The following is a 22,325-nucleotide window of genomic DNA, read 5'->3' on the forward strand; positions in this document are numbered from 1 at the left end:
CTAACGGTGTGCGGGACCGTAGCCCAGCTTCATGGAGACGGTTGCGAATGGTCCTCGCCGATACCCCAGGAGCAACAGTGTCCCTAATTTGCTGGGAAGTGGCGGTGCGGTCCCCTACGGCACTGCGTAGGATCCTACGGTCTTGGCGTGCATCCGTGCGTCGCTGCGGTCCGGTCCCAGGTCGACGGGCACGTGCACCTTCCGCCAACCACTGGCGACAACATCGATGTACTGTGGAGACCTCACGCCCCACGTGTTGAGCTATTCGGCGGTACGTCCACCCGGCCTCCCGCATGCCCACTATACGCCCTCGCTCAAAGTCCGTCAACTGCACATACGGTTCACGTCCACGCTGTCGCGGCATGCTACCAGTGTTAAAGACTGCGATGGAGCTCCGTATGCCACGGCAAACTGGCTGACACTGACGGCGGCGGTGCACAAATGCTGCGCAGCTAGCGCCATTCGACGGCCAACACCGCGGTTCCTGGTGTGTCCGCTGTGCCGTGCGTGTGATCATTGCTTGTACAGCCCTCTCGCAGTGTCCGGAGCAAGTATGGTGGGTCTGACACACCGGTGTCAATGTGTTCTTTTTTCCATTTCCAGGAGTGTATATATAGCATCCCGAGTTCCCCATGTAGCACAAGTTCTACCTTTCCCGCTTACTGTGGCACGTCGCATGTTGGCAGCCATGGCATCTTTCGTCAGCTCTGGGCTGTTGTTCAAAGTTAACTATGCAGCCCTTACTCTTCCCCGTGAACGAGCTGGGATAGGTCTGTTTCACGTGCCAGATAGAGCTCGCGCCCTATTTGTCAGCTCCCAGATGACGGTATGGACACGTTGCCCAACGAGCCTCACTGGTCTCCTCCTGTCAGCATATTCGCCGGTCTCACTGTCAGCCCCAGTGATGATCTCGGATGTTCCGGCCCAGTTCCATTATATACGGTACTTCTTTCTTGAACTCAGTTATGTACGCTTCACCTTACCAAGACCGCTTTTACTCAAGACAAAGGAAGTATACAATGTCCTCCAATTAGGTCGTCCACCTAACCCGATTGAACAAAAGTTCCCCCAGGTTGACTGGCGTCATGTATGGCGCGCGGTGTTCGCCTGTTACCTTGACACGAATGTTCAGTCTGTCTGGTACCTAACTGTCAATGGTAAGCAAATCAACCAATTTCGCCTTCATCGTATCCACCTCCCCCAATCACCTCTATGTTCCACGTGTGGAGTGCCAGACAATGATGAACTTCGGTTTGTTTGCGGACCGGCGGCGGAGGTTTGGCACTTGGTTCGACGTATTGTGGCTTTTCTAACACGGGACATTCCGGATCGGATTACTCCCCTTTCATTATTATTTCCGGAGCGTGACTATTTTCCCCGGACAAAGACCAATGCTGTGAATTGGATTCGCGGACATGCCATTCACTACCTATTTGGACAAACTGTAGACTCTGTACTCGATTTTTGGACATACCTCAATGACCGTCATTATGTCGTTGTCCGTCACCCAAAATACAATTTTTCTCGAACTTCCTTGGGAGTGCTTTCCACGACCCGCCTCGCAGCTGGAATGTGTTAAGCCAAGAGAGAAGAAGGTTTCCTGTTTGAACCAATGAACACTTCTGAACAATTCAACGGGACACATCAATTTCGAGAAGACGTGACTCAACATATTACCAGCGGGGCGCAGAAGGCCTCTGATCAAATACGCAACAAAACTACACAAAACAAAATAAAAAAAATAAAAATAAAATTTAAAAAAAGGAAGATTTTGTTGTTTGTAAGGATAGCCCTAACCTTGATTTCCCATATTTCCCCTGGTATATAGGCAGCTCTCTGGAGTAGGTTTAGCCAGGAGCCAACGCCTGAAGTGGACCAGATTTTTTTGTTATAGGATGAAAAGTGGCGGTGGCACTTAGGTTTTTTTTTTTTAGTTCCATTTCATTAAGGGGCTTTCAAAAAAAAGTTGGTAAAAAAAAGTAAAACAAAAACAAAAACAAAAAAAAAGGTGGCGCAGTGGCTAGCACACTGGACTCGCATTCGGGAGGACGACGGTTCAATCCCGCGTCTGGCCATCCTGATTTAGGTTTTCCGTGATTTCCCTAAATCGCTCCAGGCAAATGCCGGGATGGTTCCTTTTAAAGGGCACAGCTGACTTCCTTCCCTAACCCGATGAGACCGATGACCTCGCTGTTTGGTCTCTTCCCCCAAACAACCCAACCTCCAATGTTAGTGCTTGCCCCATCGTCATTTCTACAAGCACTACGGAGACCGCATACCTCCTCCTTATGTTTCACAAGAAGTACATTTCTCTCTTAATCTCTCTCTATCTCTCATTCTCTTCTCCATTAGTTAAGAAAGAGATAGAAAGTGTGGCTCAAAAGATTTGCTACTTGTCAGAAGTCTTTATTTCTTTGCACAACATTATTCGCGATGCTATACTGTAATGCCCTGTTCTCTATTCTGTGGAATACGTATGTGAATCATGTTGAAGCACAATTAAGAAGTGTTACTTGTCGTTTCCGCAACGTAGCGGAAGCCTTTGGTGTAGTGCATTAGCAGACTGTTATTACACGGCTGTCACGAGCTGCAGACAACTGGTGTCAGCAAGCTGAACACACACACACACACACACACACACGCAGTGCTTGCCCGCCTGGCAGCATGTGATGCTGTCATTGAGTGTATCCAAGGCCGCTGATAGGTTTATTGCAGCTCTAGGTAGAACTGAAAAATGACGCCACCTATTTTTTACTATCATCGCTCACCCCGATAAACCCGCCGCCCTCCACCACCACCAAAATCCAACGGCACAACAGTGCTAATCTACTATTATACTTTCAATCATTAAATTATGGCAACCATACTTCATTTTTCGGGTACAGTCCTTAGTCTTCATGCTTTACCTCAATTCATTTAAAACTGGCTGGGGACAACAAATATCCTCAATTTCTAATTTTTTATTCTTAAGTTTTTGAAATTTACCGAAATAATTAAAATAGGAAGAATGTGCTGGATAACTAGAACTCAAATGATCACACAAGTGCAATTAAATTTGGCACCTATTACCTATTTTATTTAATTGGAAGAAAAAGGACTAATAAAGGTATGGAGCAATTTCCTGGTGCGAATGAATTTTTCCTCGAATTTAGAAATTATGCTATACTGATGGGAGACATATCGAAGCATCAAAATAAGCCATCTGGATAATCGAGGTGTTATTTAGTTTTGATTTAATTGAAATATTTTTAGACTGGGAGGCAAATCTCATATTTTTCAGCATCCACTTTCGTCAGAGTAAGTAAAGACCTATTAAATAACTGCTCCGTATGCTTTCGAAAACAATTCGGTGTTTTATTTCTTCGTCTTTTACACTTTTTCTCCTAATTTGCTCAGTTTTTTCACTGATTTGAAATTAATTTTTACGCCCTTTGCCGCATCTAAATTTTTCCACCCTAGGCGGCCACCTAGTCTTGACTAAAGGTAGAAACACCCCTGATTGTAACAATAACACTCACTGAACATGAGAAGAAATTCGTAATATCTCGTGTTTACCGGTTTTACCACGGTATTATCAAAGTACACTCATTTTCGATACAACGCCTAGATTGCTGATTCCAACAGTCTTTTATTATTTATATGCGATCCTGTGTAACGTAGCAAGCCTAGATTTAGTTCAGGAGGAAGTCGAGCGGCTACTTCAACACACAAAATATTAGTTCATTTTACCGTAACTCATTAATATAAAATACTGAACCAAAATGCTGTCCATTTACACTCGAATGACAACTGATATTTATTACTGTCACTGAGTATAAGAATACTGTTTATACGTGGGAGATTTGGAAAATAAGTTTCCCTGTAGACTGTGGTCAGAGTTGAGTGTGAAAGTAAAAAAAAAGAGAGTGAGACATTAAAGATAATTTTTCTACATAATTTCCAAGTACATTGAGACATTTGTCATACCGCTTTATAAGCTTCAAAAAGCTTTCCAGGAAAAAATCATGGCGTTGCATACGGAAGAAGCGTTGAACGGGGTTGTTTGACGTCAGCATTGCTGCCAAAGCGCCTTCGGCCCTGAGTCTTCTTCAAAGCAGGAAACAGATGGAAGTCACTTGGTGCGAGATCTGGACTGTAAGGCGGATGGTGTAGGCGCTCCCAACCAAGAGTTGCAATATGGTTTTGCGTTGCCGTCACCGTGTGTGGTCTCGCATTGCCATCCAGCAGCAGAACGGCAGATCTGAGAAGGCCAGACCGCTTTTTCCGAATCACCTCTTTCAATTTCGACAGAGTGGCACAGTACCGCGCAGCATTGATGGTTGCATCCTCCAGAAAGTCCAGCAGCAAAACTCCTTTGGCGTCCCAGAAAACGGTGAGTAGCACTTTACCTGCAGACGGAGTGCTTTTGAACTTCTTTCGGACAGGTGATGACGGATGTTTCCACTCCACGGATGCGTCCTTCGATTCGGTGGACCTACTTTTCATCCCCCGTCACAATCCTAAACAGACGGTTTTAACCTCCCCCTCACTTATCGACCTTAATGACAGTGAAAAATTAAACCGCGTGTACCTAATGGAAATTTGGGAAAAGCAATCGTCACCGAGGTTAATTTGTCGGTAAAGAGGGAGGAAAGGGTTACATCTAAATGAAAGGAAAAATGCTAATGAAACTGGTGGAAATTAATTTTGAAATAGGGGTAAAGTTAATAAAGAAAGTAAATGTGCGGCCGTTACGTTAACAATCAACTAGCGGTAATTAGATATTTGAGATTTGGGGGAAATTACGGTCGCCAGTCCTAAGGACAATTACTATAGTAACTGAAAAAGAAAGATTATTACACATATAATTAGCACTAGAAGCGTGGCAACTGAAGGTTGACAAGTGTAGTGTGAAAACTGAAAGTTTGTCAGAAGTAATAAATTTCGCTACACTCTGACTTAATTTAGCAAAAGAATTAATAAAACCGGAAAATCGAAAGTTAATTTAGTGACTGAAGTTAATAGTGAGCTTTCTTTCTGAAGCACATCGAAATTCAGTAAAATGCGGTTAGTCTTGGACTACCTCAACAATCATTTCAAAAGCTACTTGAATCTACGCAATTTAGAAATAAGAGATTTAACTTTGAACTTGAATTAAATGATTCTGAACAATTAACAATAGTAAAATTTAGTACGTACCAAGCTGAGCTGCAGTCACAGGTAAGCTAAAATATGGCAACAAAACTAGCACTCTTAATTTGTGCTTGTGTAATCTAAGTATTGTAGCCAGCTATGAATACTTTAACTGAACTTTGAAATTAAAGGAGTGAAATGGAATGATTGTATTTTAATGCTGGCGTCTGAATTTGAACGACACTCGGGTTCATTCCGGAAAAGGAAGGGACCCTGCTTGGTAATGCAATTGGGACAATGAGCAACAAAGGTTCATGCTAAGTTGCTGTAATTTTGTGATGCAACTATTTTAAAAGTTTGAAAAGCTGAGGTCTGCCATACAGTTCTAAAACTTTACGTGCTTCCTGTCTTCCTTGTTGGTTGATTGAAGGTTTGAAGCCGTCGATCGAGGAGGTGGCGACAGTCACTCATTGTCGGCCGTCGCTGTTGCAGAAGCTGGATGTCGGCGCGCCTTCTTCTCGACACGGTCACCAGACGAAACGGGCTCTTGATGTGCGCCAGCTAATGCTTCCCGTCCGCGACACCATGTCAGAAACTATCATCGCAAGTCGAGCGCAATTACATGCTGCCAAACCCCGAAAGCGCGGCAACTCGCGGAAGCTTCACACAACACACCTGCTCCACGCGGCAGAGTTAACACTACCAAAGATCCTACACACTTTGATTCTTCACACGACCTATCGATGTAATCGTTCGATAGCAGTTTTCCCTAGGCAAGACCCAGCGTAAAAATACAAATAATATTTACGAAACAAACCAATTATACATCGACAAAAATGCATAAATATATATATATACAAATAGTAAAACAATTACAATATGTAAAGACACAGAAATGTCATATATTCAGGTAACAAAAATAAAGAAAACAAATTTATAGTACAATAGATGGAAATAGGAGGATATGCATTTCCGGCGTTACACGGTCATTGCCAGATTCACGGTAACGCACGAGCTGTTCCAAGCTGAGCACCATGCGTTGTTCCATGTATGTCGTGGTCAGTTGGCGGGACACCCATCGTGCTGACGCTTTCCTATATCGAAGAATGTCGTGGATGATCTTGTGAGCTCGCTCATGTCCGATTCCAAGTTCTGCAGCTACACCGTCGATGGTGATACGCCGGTTCGCTTTAATCATGTCGTCCACCTTACAGACATTTGCATCTGTAGTGGCCGTGCGCGTCCGTCCAGGTCTCGGTATGCCATGCACTTGCTGACGTCCATCACTGAATTGCTGGCACCATCTCCGCACCATTTGCCTCGACAGCACACCTGACCCATACACCTCAACAAGGCGGTTATGAATTTCTGTGCTTTATACTCCACGTGCCCATTCATAGCGGATAACAGCTCTCACTTCTGCCTTCGACCACAACTCCAAAACGCACCTTCTATCCGTAGCTCCGGGAAAAGACTGAGCGGCTGGCCTCCGCTTCGCGCAGGCACTGCGACAGCGCCATCTGCTTGATCGCGGTCGACCTTCCCCAATGGTGTATCGGTGTCTTGCACGTGCGCGTTCATCTGCCGTGTCGTTTTTCGCCCGTATCACACAACTCTGCCCACAGTCGACAGGGGAAACTTATTTTCCAACTCCCCCTCGTACTTGAGTAATACCGAAGAACAGTCAAATGGTTAAATGGCTCTGAGCACTATGGGGCTTAACATCTATCGTCATCAGTACCCTAGAACTTAGAACGACTTAAACCTCACTAACCTAAGGACATCACACAACACCCAGTCATCACGAGGCAGAGAAAATCCCTGACCCCGCCGGGAATCGAACCCGGGAACCTGGGCGCGGGAAGCGAGAACGCTACCGCACGACCACGAGCTGCGGACGAAGAACAGTCACAAATCACTGTACCATTTATCTTTAAAGTTTGATACACAGCTCCGCCGTATCTGCCCTAGGTAGACGCTGCTGTCTTAATTGAATATCACAGAGAGGGGTGAGCAGCGCTGCCCTCTGACGTAAGGAGTCTTCCAGTAGCGGCGGCGTATAGAACCTTCTGATAACGAATCTACGCTGACATCTCTCATTCGTGGCTGCATCTGGTAGTGACTGTCTTCAGCTTGTGGTGCCTTCGTGAGGTACCAGCTGTAGCCTGGGAGCCCACTTTTCGAACGACACCACATGCCTCTGATACAGTCATTTCGTTTCCTGAACTTGTTTCTTAACTTACCAGTAACTCGCTGTCTTTTGCGTCACATTTTCACCCACAAGTAGCAAGTAATTTTAAAATTTGAAATAAGTACACTCCTGGAAATGGAAAAAAGAACACATTGACACCGGTGTGTCAGACCCACCATACTTGCTCCGGACACTGCGAGAGGGCTGTACAAGCAATGATCACACGCACGGCACAGCGGACACACCAGGAACCGCGGTGTTGGCCGTCGAATGGCGCTAGCTGCGCAGCATTTGTGCACCGCCGCCGTCAGTGTCAGCCAGTTTGCCGTGGCATACGGAGCTCCATCGCAGTCTTTAACACTGGTAGCATGCCGCGACAGCGTGGACGTGAACCGTATGTGCAGTTGACGGACTTTGAGCGAGGGCGTATAGTGGGCATGCGGGAGGCCGGGTGGACGTACCGCCGAATTGCTCAACACGTGGGGCGTGAGGTCTCCACAGTACATCGATGTTGTCGCCAGTGGTCGGCGGAAGGTGCACGTGCCCGTCGACCTGGGACCGGACCGCAGCGACGCACGGATGCACGCCAAGACCGTAGGATCCTACGCAGTGCCGTAGGGGACCGCACCGCCACTTCCCAGCAAATTAGGGACACTGTTGCTCCTGGGGTATCGACGAGGACCATTCGCGACCGTCTCCATGAAGCTGGGCTACGGTCCCGCACACCGTTAGGCCGTCTTCCGCTCACGCCCCAACATCGTGCAGCCCGCCTCCAGTGGTGTCGCGACAGGCGTGAATGGAGGGACGAATGGAGACGTGTCGTCTTCAGCGATGAGAGTCGCTTCTGCCTTGGTGCCAATGATGGTCGTATGCGTGTTTGGCGCCGTGCAGGTGAGCGCCACAATCAGGACTGCATACGACCGAGGCACACAGGGCCAACACCCGGCATCATGGTGTGGGCAGCGATCTCCTACACTGGCCGTACACCACTGGTGATCGTCGAGGGGACACTGAATAGTGCACGGTACATCCAAACCGTCATCGAACCCATCGTTCTACCATTCCTAGACCGGCAAGGGAACTTGCTGTTCCAACAGGACAATGCACGTCCGCATGTATCCCGTGCCACCCAACGTGCTCTAGAAGGTGTAAGTCAACTACCCAGGCCAGCAAGATCTCCGGATCTGTCCCCCATTGAGCATGTTTGGGACTGGATGAAGCGTCGTCTCACGCGGTCTGCACGTCCAGCACGAACGCTGGTCCAACTGAGACGCCAGCTGGAAATGGCATGGCAAGCCGTTCCACAGGACTACATCCAGCATCTCTACGATCGTCTCCATGGGAGAATAGCAGCCTGCATTGCTGCGAAAGGTGGATATACACTGTACTAGTGCCGACATTGTGCATGCTCTGTTGACTGTGTCTATGTGCCTGTGGTTCTGTCAGTGTGATCATGTGATGTATCTAACCCCAGGAATGTGTCAATAAAGTTTCCCCTTCCTGGGACAATGAATTCACGGTGCTCTTATTTCAATTTCCAGGAGTGTATAATTTCAGAGCCACCTCAAAGCTGCTAATGAAATAAACCTTTAGTAAGTATGGGTACCCTGGATAGCACTGGAGAAATCACATGAGATACATTGCAGCATCTAACTATCACTACAACAAGTGGTGCACAAGCTCACTAAACTGTCACCACATAATGCACACAATGTGTGGCAACGTTTTTACTGTGGCCACTTCCGCGAGCGAAATCTCAAATGGCGTTGATGTAGTTTAGAATAGTATTTTGAACATTAGAATTACTGATGTCTTACAATTTTTTTTATGTGATGCATCACTGACGTCGGGGCTTCTTCCAATCAAATTAAAGGTGACAGTGTGAAAACCTCTGTGCAACGAAGATGGCAGGAAAAACTTAAATGATTATCTTATAACTTACTTGAATCTTTTTAAAACTACGTAACAAATCATCACCACCTGATATTTCTTGTTAAGTTTTATGAAACTAATTGTGTTACAAACAACTTCCTTGAACCATACTTCACAAAATAAATGCGTAAAGTAGTGCTGAATAATTCGAACAATGCAAGAAATGAGGAAATTTTAGTGGCCTGACAGAAATCACAATGGTATCCCATAGTGTTCAGTTTCTTATATATGTAAATGATCTTCCACATACCAGAGATGGTACATTTTGTTGACGGTACAAGTTGTATAATTAACCCTGTTAGAAAGACATTATAAGAAGAAATTGAAATCTCATTCAGTTTTGGAGAAACGTCATATTTAGTTCTGTATACATAAAAGGAATAGTACCAATAATTACTCTCTAATGAAGCACATAAGCCACAGCCAATGAATAAGGTAAAATCAATGAGCTTCTCAAATAGCCAAGTCCAGCAACTTGCAATTAGCATAATTACTATTTTTAGAAAAAAACTGAAAGCAACATCGTAATATATTTTGCATATTTAGACTTATTGATTTCTTATCGAATAATTTTCTTCACTAATTCATTGGTTGGAAATAAAATGCTGATTCCACAAATGCGAGCAATTCCTTAACGAAATCGTCAAATAATTTTCGCAATGTGTGAAGAATAGTAACGTCGATCGGTATTTGCTATTAAAGCTGTCAGCGGCTCGAGCAACAAAAATCGTTGATCACATGCCCAAGAACATAAAATTTCTGACACAGATAAGAAAATTTAAAATACAAACATCAAAAAAATTTTTGCATCACCCCGGTTCCCAGAACTCCTGAAGATAGACGTTGACCGTGGGTATTGTATCACAGACACAGTCCCTTTGACTTTTCAAAGATGTCACTAAACACGCCCAAAGATGAAAACAACCATGCATGAGCAGCGCCTATTAGACGGAGGGGGCCCGACACCCGATCAGTTGCAGCCATTCCACAAGGAAGGAGGTACAGGGCTCGTGTTGTCTGTAGTTCAACCTAGCTTAGACGGTCAATACCGCGATTCGATCGCGTCCGCATTGTTACTTTGTGCCCGGAAGGGCTCCCAACAAGGGAAGTGTTCAGGCGTCTCGGAGTGAATCAAAGCGATGTTGTTCGGTCATGGAGGAAATACAGAGAGACAGGAACTGTCGATGACATGCCTCGCTCAGGCCGCCCAAGGGCTACTACTGTAGTGGATGACCGCTATCTACGTATTATGGCTCGGAGGAAACCTGACAGCAACGCTACCATGTAGAATAATGATTTTCGTGGAGCCAAATGACGTCGTGTTACGACTCAAACTGTGTGCAATAGGCTGCATGATGCGCAACTTCACTGCCGACGTCCATGACGAGGTCCATCTTTGCAACGATGACACCATGCAGCGCTGTACAGATGGGCTTAACAACATGCCGAATGGAGCGCTCAGGATTGGCATCGCGTTCTCTTCACCGATGAGTGTCGCATATGCCTTCAATCAGACAACCCGGAGGCAACCCGGTCATGCTGAACGCCTCAGACACAGTGTCCAGCGAGTGCAGCAGGGTGGAGGTTCCCTGCTGTTTTGGGGTGGCATTATGTGGGCCGACGTACGCCGTTGGTGGTCATGGAAGGCGCTTAACGGCTGTACGATACGTGAATGCCATCCTCTGACCGATAGTGCAACTATATCGACAGCATACTGGCGAGGTATCTGTCTTCATGGACGACAATTCGCACCCCCATCGTGCACATTTGTAAATACTTCCTTCAGAAAAACGACAACGCTCGAATAGAGTGGCCAGCACGTTCTCCAGACATGAATCCTATCGTACATGCCTGGGAGATTGAAAAGGGCCCCTTATGGACGACGTGACCCACCAACCACTCTGAGGGATCTACGCCGAATCGACGTTGAGGAGTGGGACAATCTGGGACAGTACCTTGACGTACTATGCCACAACGAATAGAGGCATGTATCAATGCAAGAGGACGTGCTACTGGTATTAGAAGTACTGGGGTGTACAGTAATCCTGACCACCACCTCTGAAGGTCTCGCCGTGTGGTGGTACAACATGCAAAGTGTTTTTCTCCATGAGCAATAAAAAGGGCGGAAATGATGTTTATGTTGATCTCTATTTCAATTTTCCGTACAGGTTCCGGAACTCTCGGAACCGAGGTTATGCAAAACTTTTTTTGATGTGTGTATAATCCAAATCATTTCTTCTGAACAACTCTGTCAGTTCTGTAGACCAATATTTAATTAAACATGGCTAGCTTACATAGCATAGCAGATAAAGAAGTTTACTTTGTTGTTAAATTTGTGTTTCATTTTTAACATGAGAAAAAAAGCATAATATTCTTTTTTTTAATTTAAGGCGCTATGCTACTTACGAATCTGCGAATGGTTAGTATGCAGTCATATAGACAAGCAAGTCACGTAAACGTGGCATGTGAGCAGTCTACGTTCACATCATCTCGACAGAAATCTTAAAAATGACCTAAGGAAAATGTAACTAATTAATTGTCACCGGTTTTGACTTGTCACAGTGAGACGTGGATTTCCAATCCGAAAATCATTCAAAAAACTGCGTGTTGCTCACCGAATAATGGAAACATTTATGTTGTGTATTATTATCAGACACAGGGAAACAAATGAATCAGCGAACAGAGGAATGAAAGACGTAATTATGACTGTAAGGAAAATGAGTTAGAGCCAGGCGCGGAGTATACTCAGTTAAAAGGGCAGAAGACGAATCAAGAAACTTCTCTGCTGGATTCCAGCAGACAAGAAAAGACAGGGTGACAACCAAATGGAAGGTGCGTGGGCAATAATAGTATTAGAGAGGAGCAATATAGATGCGTTTAGCCGGAAACTGTAATGTACTGAAGTAATCACAGAACGTGGCCTCTGTGAAAACACTACGCTCTTGGATGTTCCAGGATTTCACCGTACTATCGGTTGTGCTAACAGGGGCTTGGGTTTCTTCGTCCAGTATTAGTCGGTCTCGGATCAGGGCAGGGGATCTGATTTGCAGGGGATCTGACCCTCAGAGTGTATCAGCCGCACAAGAGCTCCCGTCTGGTACCGGCAGAGCTGGGATATCGCGATTCAACAAAAAACGTGGATATGTCCACCGATAAAAGTTAGTAGAAATTCGTGCGTTTACAAAAAGAACTACGCGTGAAGCGTACAACAACTTCCACGACCATACCTTAGCAAAAGATGTTGCCCAGAATCCGAGAACATCGCTAAGTTCTCCACTCACTCATCGACTAGTCCGCTGTGGCAATAGAAGACACCAAAAGAAAGCTAAAGTTTTCAATTTCGCGTTTAAAAATCATTCGCGCAGCACGAAAGCACGGATGTACCATCGTTTGACCGTCGAAGAGCCTCCGGTGTGGAGGACATAGTAATAGGCGTCGCTGGCGTTCGGAAGCAGCTGAAGGAGTTGAAAACAAGTAAGTCGCTAGGTCCAGAAAAAATCCCAATTCGGTTTTACAGAAACAATTTTTGGCATTAGCCCTTTACTTAGCTTGCATTTATCGCGAATTTCTCGCCCACCGCGAAGTTTTAAGTGCCTGGGGAAAACCCCAGGTGATTCTTGTATATAAGGACAAAAGAAAGAACCCACAGAATTACAGTCCAATAACCTTAACATCAGTCTGTTGCAGAATTTTTGAGCATATTGCAAGTTCTAATGTAAGAAATTTCCTTGAGACAGAAGAGCTTATGTAAGTAAATCATCACGGATTTAGTAAGCATCGTACGTGCTAAACTCAGCTTACCCTTTCTCACGTGATATACTGCGGGTCATAGATGAAGGGTAACAGGCGTATTTCATACTGCTAGATTTCCGGTAAGCGTTTGACACAGTGCCTCATTGCAGACTGTTAGCCGGCGAGAGTGGCCGAGCGGTTCTAGGCGCTTCAGACTGGAACCGCGCGACCGCTACGGTCGCAGGTTCGAATCCTGCCTCGGTCATGGATGTGTGTGATGACCTCAGGTTACTTAGGTTTAAGTAGTTCTAAGTTCTAGGGGACTGATGATCTCAGATGTTAAGTCCCATAGTGCTCAGAACCAGAGCAGATTGTTAACGAAGGTACGGTCATGCTGAATAGGTACCCAGATGTGTGAGTGGCTCGAAGTCTTCTTAAGTAATAAATCCCAGTATGTTGTCCGCCAAGGCGAGCCTTCATCGAAGACAAGGGTATCGTCAGGAGTGCCCCAGGGAAGAGTGATAGGGCCGTTCTGGTTCTCCGCATGCATAAATGAACTGACGGACAGGGTGACCAGAAATCGACGGCTGTTTGCTGATGATGCTCGGTGCAGGGGAAGGCGTCGTCGTTGAGTGACAGTAGAGATACAAGATGACTTAGACAAATTCTAGTTGGTGTGATGAATGGTATCTAGCTCTAAATGTAGAAAAGTGTAAGTTAATGCAGATGAGTAGTAAAAAATGGTTCTGACAAGGGAACCTACCCATCGCACCTCCCTCAGATTTAATTATAAGTTGGCACAGCGGATAGACCTTGAAAAACTGAACACAGATCAATCGAGAAAACAGGAAGAAGTTGTGTGGAACTATGAAAAAAATAAGCAAAATATACAAACTGAGTAGTCTATGTGCAAGATAACCAACATCAAGGATAATGTCAGTTCAGGAGCGCCGTGGTCCCGTGCTTAGCGTGAGCAGCTCGGGAACGAGAGGTCCTTATTTCAAATCTACCCTGGGGTGAAAAATTTAATTTTTTATTTTCAGACAATTATCAAAGTTCAGGCACTCACATATAATCAACTTCGCTCTCCAAAATTCCAGGACATGTTCAGATTTGCTTGGACATATGCAGTATTTGACGGTCTACACACGGAAAAATTTGAAAACGTTAAAAACATGTTTTGACAGAGCACAGGGAAAACTGTGCGACTGTGAAACTGTTGCATTCATTTGTTGCAGTTTATGTGACAAACTCTTATGTTTTCATCACTTTTTTGGGAGTGATTATCACATCCACAAGAAAACCTAAATCGGGAAAGGTATAAGAATCTTTTTACCCATTCGCCAAGTGTACAAGTTAGGTGGGTCGACAACATATTCCTGTCATGTGACTCACATGCCGTCACCAGTGTTGTATAGAATATATCAGACGTGTTTTCCTGTGGAGGGATCGGTTGACCTATGAACTTGCGATCAAATGTTTTCGGTTCCCATTGGAGAGGCACGTCCTTTCGTCTACTAATCGCACGGTTTTGCGGTGCGGTCGCAAAACACAGACACTAAACTTTTTACAGTGAACAGAGACGTCAATGAACGAACGGACAGATCATAAATTTGCGAAAATAAAGAACGTAAACTTTTCACTCGAGGGAAGACTTGAACCAAGGACCTCTCGTTCCATAGCTGCTAACGCTAACCACGGGACCACGGCGCTCCTGAGTTCACGCTCTCCTTGATGATGCATATCTTGCGCATGGACTACTCAGTTTGTATCTTTTGCTTATTTTTTTCATAGTTCCACACAACTTCTTCCTGTTTTCTCGATTGATCTGTGTTCAGTTTTTCAAGGCCTAACCACTGTGCCAACTTATAACTAAATCTGAGGGGGGGTGCGATGGGGAGGTTCCCTTGTGAGCACTATGGGACTTAACTTCTGAGGTCATCAGTCGCCTAGAACTTAGAACTACTTAAACCAAACTAACCTAAGGGCATCACACACGTCCATGCCCGAGGCAGGATTCGAACCTGCGGCCGTAGCAGTTGCGCGGCTCCGGACTGAAGTGCCTAGAACCGCTCGGCCACACCGGCCGGCTAACAGTCTGCAATGAGGCACTGTGTCAAACACTTACCGGAAATCTAGCAGTATGAAATACGCCTGTTACCCTTCATCTATGACCGTAGCGTCGCGCGGTTCCAGACTGTAGCGCCTAGTAGGAAAAACAATCCCGTAATGTTCGAATTCAGCGACAGTAGTGCACGGCTTGATACAGTCACGTCAATTAAATATGCAACATTGCAAAGCGATATGAAGTGGAACGAGCACGTAAGGATGATAGTACGAAAGGCGAATGATCGAATTCGGTTTATTGTGCTAATTGTAGGAAAGTGTAGCGCATCTATAGAGAATACCAGGTATAGAACACTAGCGCCATCCATTCTTGAGTACTGCTCGAGTGTTCAGCATCCCCACCAGGTTGGATTAAAGAAAGACATAGAAACAACGGAGCGGCGGGCTGCTAGATTCTTTACCGGTAGATTCGATCAACACGCGAGTATTACGGAGACACTTCGTGAACTCAGAACGGAATCGCTGGAGGGAAGGCGACGTTCTTTTTGAGAATTACTATCGACAACATTTAGAGCACCAGCATTTGCGGCAGTCTGTAGAACGATTCTACTGCTAGCAACGCACATATCGCATAATAACTGCCAAGGGAAATTGGGGCTTGTACGGAGGCACATCGACATTTTCGCCTCGCTCCATTTGAAAGTGAAATAGGAAAAGGAATGACAAGTAGTGGTACAAAGTACGCTCCCACGTGCACCGATTGTTGGCTTGCGGAGTGTTGTGTAGATGTAGATGTTACAATATAGCCTCTGACAGTGCTGCTGAATGTATAGGGTCTAGGATCTTGCGTGGTAGTGGAAACATATCGCCGATTCTTTTCCTACTCTGTCACGTAGATCAGCGCACACCGCACCCCTAGTCCTCCCTCACACAAAGCAGTAGGAGTGATCCGCGGCACACTTGTCAGGAAAGATGTTACGGTGCTTTCCCTGGCGTGCGTCACTATGGAGGCACGTCCTTGTAGCTGTTTTCGCTGCGCCAGCCCACACCCGCCTGACACACGCCCAGTCTAACGGTGCCGCCCACATCCGCTACGATTGTCTCGGCGCGACGTCTGCTAGTGCTGGAATGTATGTGCAGTTTCTACTGCTCCTCCTTCAGGTATATATTGCTCAAATGGTTCAAATGGCTCTGAGGTCATCAGTCCCCTAGAATTTAGAACTACTTAAACCTAACTGACCTAAGGACATCACATACATCCATGCCCGAGGCAGGATTCGAAGCTAAGACCGTAGCGGTCGCGAGGTTCCAGAATGAAGCGCCTAGAACCGATCGGCCACACCGGCCGGCTGTATATATTGGTACCGTTGCTGAGTTGCTGAGTTCAGTCTCGCTGCATGCAATATTTGTTGTGCATTTGTTGTGCAGTGATTCCCAAAGTGGTCTAATCGATCCTCTGAGGTCAACTGCAACCTGCCAAGCGTCTACGTCACCGAAAAACAAAACTGGGGGTGCATTAGATGTGGGCGTAGGTCCACGAGAGAGGATTCCATTTAGGCAGGTCGAAAAAAGCTTTCGGCAATTACGCTATGATACCACCCAAGCTGGAAGATCATCTGAAAGGTTGTCATCCTGGTAAAACAGGTAAAGATTGGAAATACTTCCAAATACTTAAAAGAAACACTTCAAAAGAGAACAACGGTGGACAGTACGTCCGCTTCGATGTCACAAAGATATGATGATGGTTTGTAAGCGTCTTACATTACTTTACAGGAAACTCTGGGAAACAGCGTACTATTGGGGAACAGTTAACTTTGCCAGCCACTGAACAGATTTTAAAAACTGTTCTACACAAACCAGCTTATTATTTTCTCATCTGGATTCCTCTGAACAACAACACAGTTCAGAGACGTGTCGATGAAATGAGTTATGACACTGTGCAGTTAGGCGCAAACGACGCATTTCTCTATACAACTGGACGAGTCAGCTTTACCTGAAAATGAAGCATTATTATTGGCATATGTTACTTTTGTTATGGACCAAGAAATCTATGAAGAATTGGTCTTTGTGATAACTGCGACAACAGACGCTAAACGTGATCAGTACTTAATGTTTTGAAAGATTATTTCAAGGAGAAAGTGATCCCCTTATGAAGTACAGGCCTAATATCAGTGGCTGTAGATGAACCGCCTGCCATGTTTGGACCCTATGGTGTATTTAAAAGCCACTTAGAAAAAAATATACTCGTAATATTTGCATCCATCGACAACATTTACCGGCTAAAACTCTGAGTGGCAGATTTCATTACCCCCTTCAATCTGTCGTTAAAGCAGTAAAGAAAACTCAAAAGCAATGCGTTGAATTCTAGGTTATTTGTGCAGTTACGCCTCCAAACTGAAGCACGCTGGTTGTCAAAAAGCTTACGTTCGTCAAGCTCTTTCTCTCTTTTTGAGGCTGTTTTAGAGTTTTTGGATACTAAAGATCTAATTTTGAAAGATAATTTATAAAATTTGAAACACAACAATGCTTATTTAACACACTTTTTGTAAATTTAATGAAGTTAACTTGCGATTTCGTGATGACTGTCGAAATTTGAGAAAAACAAAGTCCCTCTTCCAGTCCATATGTGGCATAACGGCAAGCAAACCAGTGCTTAACAGTATTGGTTAAAAACAGTCTTGGTTGCAAGTTTAGTTTTTTTTATTTTTCAACGACGCGTTTCGCCTTTATTTAGGCATCTTCAGGTTATCTTTTCTGAATGGACGCGAGAGGCACCAAGATCTGCATAACGTGTTCCCGTTCACAGGAGTGAGTAACAGTAAAATGGGGGCTCAAGTAGTAAGCATAATGCGCCACAGCGCATTACTGTTACTCACTCCTCTGAACGGGAACGCGTTATGCAGATCTTGGTGCCCCTCGCGTCCATCTAGAAAAGATAACCTGAAGATGCCTAAATAAAGGCGAAAGGCGTCGTTGAAAAATAAAAAAAAATTGCAACAAAGACTGTTTTTAACCAATAAAAACAAAGTCCATTATTAAAATTCTTTTTCCAGAATTAGGCTAATGAAGCAAAACGTTGGACGGAGCCAATTTGCCCATTGCCCCAATTTGTTACATTAAAACTGCCAGAACGGTGACATTTCCATAAAGGTTCAAGTATTAAATGTCTTTCACACAGGTTTTCAATCTACGTTTGAGAATGTTGTAACTACAGAAATACCACAGCGGATTATCAGTCCATACAGTGGCAATGAAACGGATATCATATTACAAGAAGATCTCATCGCAATATTTACTAACGAAATTTAGAAACAAGGAAGGAAGGAAGATTGAGTTTTAAGTCCCGTCAACATCGAGATCATTAGAGCACAAGCTCGGATAGTGTTAAAGAAGGGGAAGAAAATCGGCCGTGCCCTTTCAAAGAAATCATCCCGGCATTTGCCTGGAGAGACTTCGGGAATTCTTGGAAAACCTAAATCTGGACCGCCGGACGCTGGTCTGAACCGTCGTCCTCCCGAATGCGAGACCAGTGTGCTAGCCACTGCGCCATCTCGTGCTGTTACAGTTTAGAAAGGGATGTCAGCAAAGGTGGCTTGAGAGGGATATACTTGGTACTTATCCTGTATTATGGGCTAACGCGGGAAAGTTTTGGATAGGTTTTCTATCTCCAAACCTCGGGAAAAGGGATTTCGGCGTGACTGCCAATCTTCTTAACACCTTTTCGGTCTTGATATTCATAAATTTTACCTCTCGTCGAGAGCAGAAATTTATATTTTTTTGCATATTTGGGCTCGCAGATGAAGTACAGGTGAATACACGTACAGTATACCGCAATCGTGTTCTTCATACTCCACTACAATCGCTCTACCGTGCAAAACTAAATGAAGTCTCAGCAGGTCTTGACGGGTTAAACGAAAACTTATTGTGCACGAACGAGGCGACGGCTCTTATGAGATTTCGGGACGGGTGTCGGGCAGGCATAATGCAGCCATATTCGTACACTGTTAGGTGTTTAAATTGTCTCAACTGAGTAGTTCGTTAGGTGCAGTAGAAGAAAGCCGACATAGAAGGGGTAGTGTACTCAGTTTCGGCCATGTTTTGTAAAGACACAAGTCCCCCAAGATTTTCAAACAACGGCGAAAACGTCACGATGACAAACAACCGCTACAGTTTCCCATGAGCAACCTAACAATCAAATATGCACTACAATCATGCTCAAATATTAAGGATAATTCCAGTATGTGATGCCTCACAACGTGGCACTACAAAAAACTGTCGCTAGTAGCATGGGCACATAGGGAACACACACGACACAGATCTGTAATTCCACGGTTTGGTGATGTTGAGAAAACCGTCCCGAAACACATGTACAACAAAACCCCACTGTTTCCTGGACATGTACCCCGACATCAACATGGAGTATGATCACCACGCACACGTACACAGGCCGCACAACGGGTTGGCATACTCTGGATCAGGTGGTCGAGCAGCTGCTGGGGTGTAGCCTCCCATTCTTGCACCAGTGCCTGTCGGAGCTCCTGAAGTGTCGTAGGGGTTTGAAGACGTGCAGAGATACGTCGACCGAGAGCATCCCAGACGTGCTCGATGGGGTTTATGTCTGGAGAACAGGCAGGCCACTCCATTTGATGATATCTTCTGTTTCAAGGTACTCCTACACGATGGCAGCTCGGTGGGTCCGTGCGTTATCATCCATCAGGAGGAAGGTGGGACCCACTGCATCCCTGAAAAGGGGGACATACTGGTGCAAAATGACGTCCCGATACACCTGACCTGTTACAGTTCCTTTGTCAAAGACATGCAGGGGTGTATGTGCACCAATCATAATCCCACCCACACCATCAAACCACGACCTTCATACTGGCCCCTTTCAAGGACATTAAGGGGTTGGTATTTGGTTCATGGTTCACGCCAGATGAAAATCCGACGAGAATCACTGTTCAGACTATACCTGGACTCGTCTGTGAACATAACGTGGGACCACTGTTCCAATGACCACGTACTATGCTCTTGACACCAGGCTTTACGGGCTCTCCTGCTACCAGGGGTCAGTGGAATGCACCTTATAGATCTCCGGGCGAATAAACCATGTCTGTTCAGTCGTCTGTAGACTGTGTGTCTGGAGACAAATGTTGCAGTGGCTGCGGCAAGGTCCCGAGCAAGGCTACCTGCAGTACTCCGTGGCCGCCTGTGGGCACTGATGGTGAGATATCGGTCTTCTTGTGGTGTTATACACTGTGGACGTCCCGTACTGTAGCGCCTGCACGCGTTTCCTGTCTGCTGGAATCGTTGCCATAATCGTGCTACGACCTGCTGTGTTTGACCAGACTCCAGTCGCCCTAGTATTCTACCCCTCATAGCGTCATGAATATGTGTTCCTTGAGCCATTTTCAACACAGAGTCACCATTAGCAAATCTGAAAAATCCTGCACACTTACTCGCTGCACCATACTCTGACGTGCACCAACACACCTCTGCGTGTCTGGACTGCTGCCAGCGCCACCGTGCGACGACAGCAGGTTAAATGCACCGCATGGTCATACCCCGAGGTGATATAAACCCGCAAACCGCCCACCAGAGCGTTGTTTCACCATGTATCAGCATTATCCTTAGTTTATGAGCATGAGTGTATTTACTAAAGCCACTGTGTTATCCCTTGCAAGCAGCGGACGCCTATGTTAATGTGTCGGCATCTGTGGTGTAGTTGGAGACGAGCACCAACGTTTCGTTTACCGAAGTTATGCAAAGGTGCTTACGTTTCGTGGAAGACTGTGTTTCACAGACCAGTGGTACGCACTCTACTTGTTCTCTGACTAGAACAACGAGACATAATAGTATAGAAAAGGGAAAGTTCGGAATGCGTCAACACAAGTTGTGTAATTAAGTACCGTCTTTCCCAAATGTATAGAAAGTCTTATTAAGAGGAAAGGCGTTTTGCTGTATTCTAAAGCATCTTCAGAAGTTACTGTAATACCATTGCTTTTACAATTTTCTTTGCTTGAATCACAAACGCCTCACATGCTTTAAATTACTACCACAAACAGTATTAATTCACATCGTCACAAAAAAACCGCAAGTAGCAATAAGAACTAATGCTGCTTATCCAGAATGAGATTTTCACTCTGTAGCGGAGTGTGCGCTGTACGAATATGGGTACATTATGCCTGCCCGACAACCGTCCCGAAATCTCGTTAGAGCCGTCACCTCGTTTAGGCACAGTAAGTTTCCGTTTAACCCCTCAAGACCTGATGAGACTTCATTCAGTTTTGCACGGTAGGGCGATTATAGTGGAGTATGAAGAACACGACTGCGGTATACTGTACGTGTATTCACCTATACTTCACTTCATCTGCGAGCCCAAATATGAAGAAAAAAAATACAAATTTCTGCTCTCGACGGGAGGTAAAAATTATGAATATCAAGACCTAAAAGGTGTCTGGAACTTCTTAAACTACACTGACGGAGAAAAAATGTCGCAACACCAAAAAATAATTAATGCAGACTTATAAAATTTCAGGAATGTATTTCCCTGGGTAACATATTGAAGCGATTAACATTGCGAGATCAGAGATTAATGTAATCGTGAGATAAGCCATTGTAAATGTGAATTGCTGGTACATTAATAACCGGTGTAACCGCCAGAATGTTGAAGAATGCAAGCATACACACGTGCATGCATTGTGGTGTACAGGTGCCGTATGTTAGTTTGTGGGACGTAGTTCCATGCCTGTTGCACTTGGTCGGTCAATACAGAGACGGTTAATGCTGTTTGTGAATAACGCTACAATTATCGTCCGATGATTTCCCATATGTGCTGGATTGGAAACTGATCTGGAGATCGAGCAGGCTAAAGCAACAGGTCGATACTCTGTGGAGCTACTTGGGTTACAACAGCAAGATGTAAGGGAGCGTTATACTATCGGAAAACACCCCCTGAAATGCTGTTCGTCAATGGCAGCACAACAGTTCGAATCACCGGACTCACGTACAGATCTGCAGTCACAGTGCTTGGGATAACCACGAGAGTGCTCCTGCTAACATACGAAGGCGCACCCCAGACCACAGTAGGGAACTGGCTCCGAGCTGTCCTTGAAGTAACTGATTTGTAACAGTTCGTTGTGTCATTGTTGTGACAACTGCTACACAAATGGCTGCTGCAGACTCAGTACGATGCCCCAGAGCCGTACGCCGAACACGATGGTCGTCTCTCTCGGTAATGCCACGCGGCCGTCCGGAGCCCGGGTTTCTTGCGACCGTAAATTATCAAGACCAC

This window comes from Schistocerca cancellata, chromosome 1 (genome assembly GCF_023864275.1).
Source record: "Schistocerca cancellata isolate TAMUIC-IGC-003103 chromosome 1, iqSchCanc2.1, whole genome shotgun sequence".
Classification (NCBI taxonomy): Eukaryota; Metazoa; Arthropoda; class Insecta; order Orthoptera; family Acrididae; genus Schistocerca; species Schistocerca cancellata.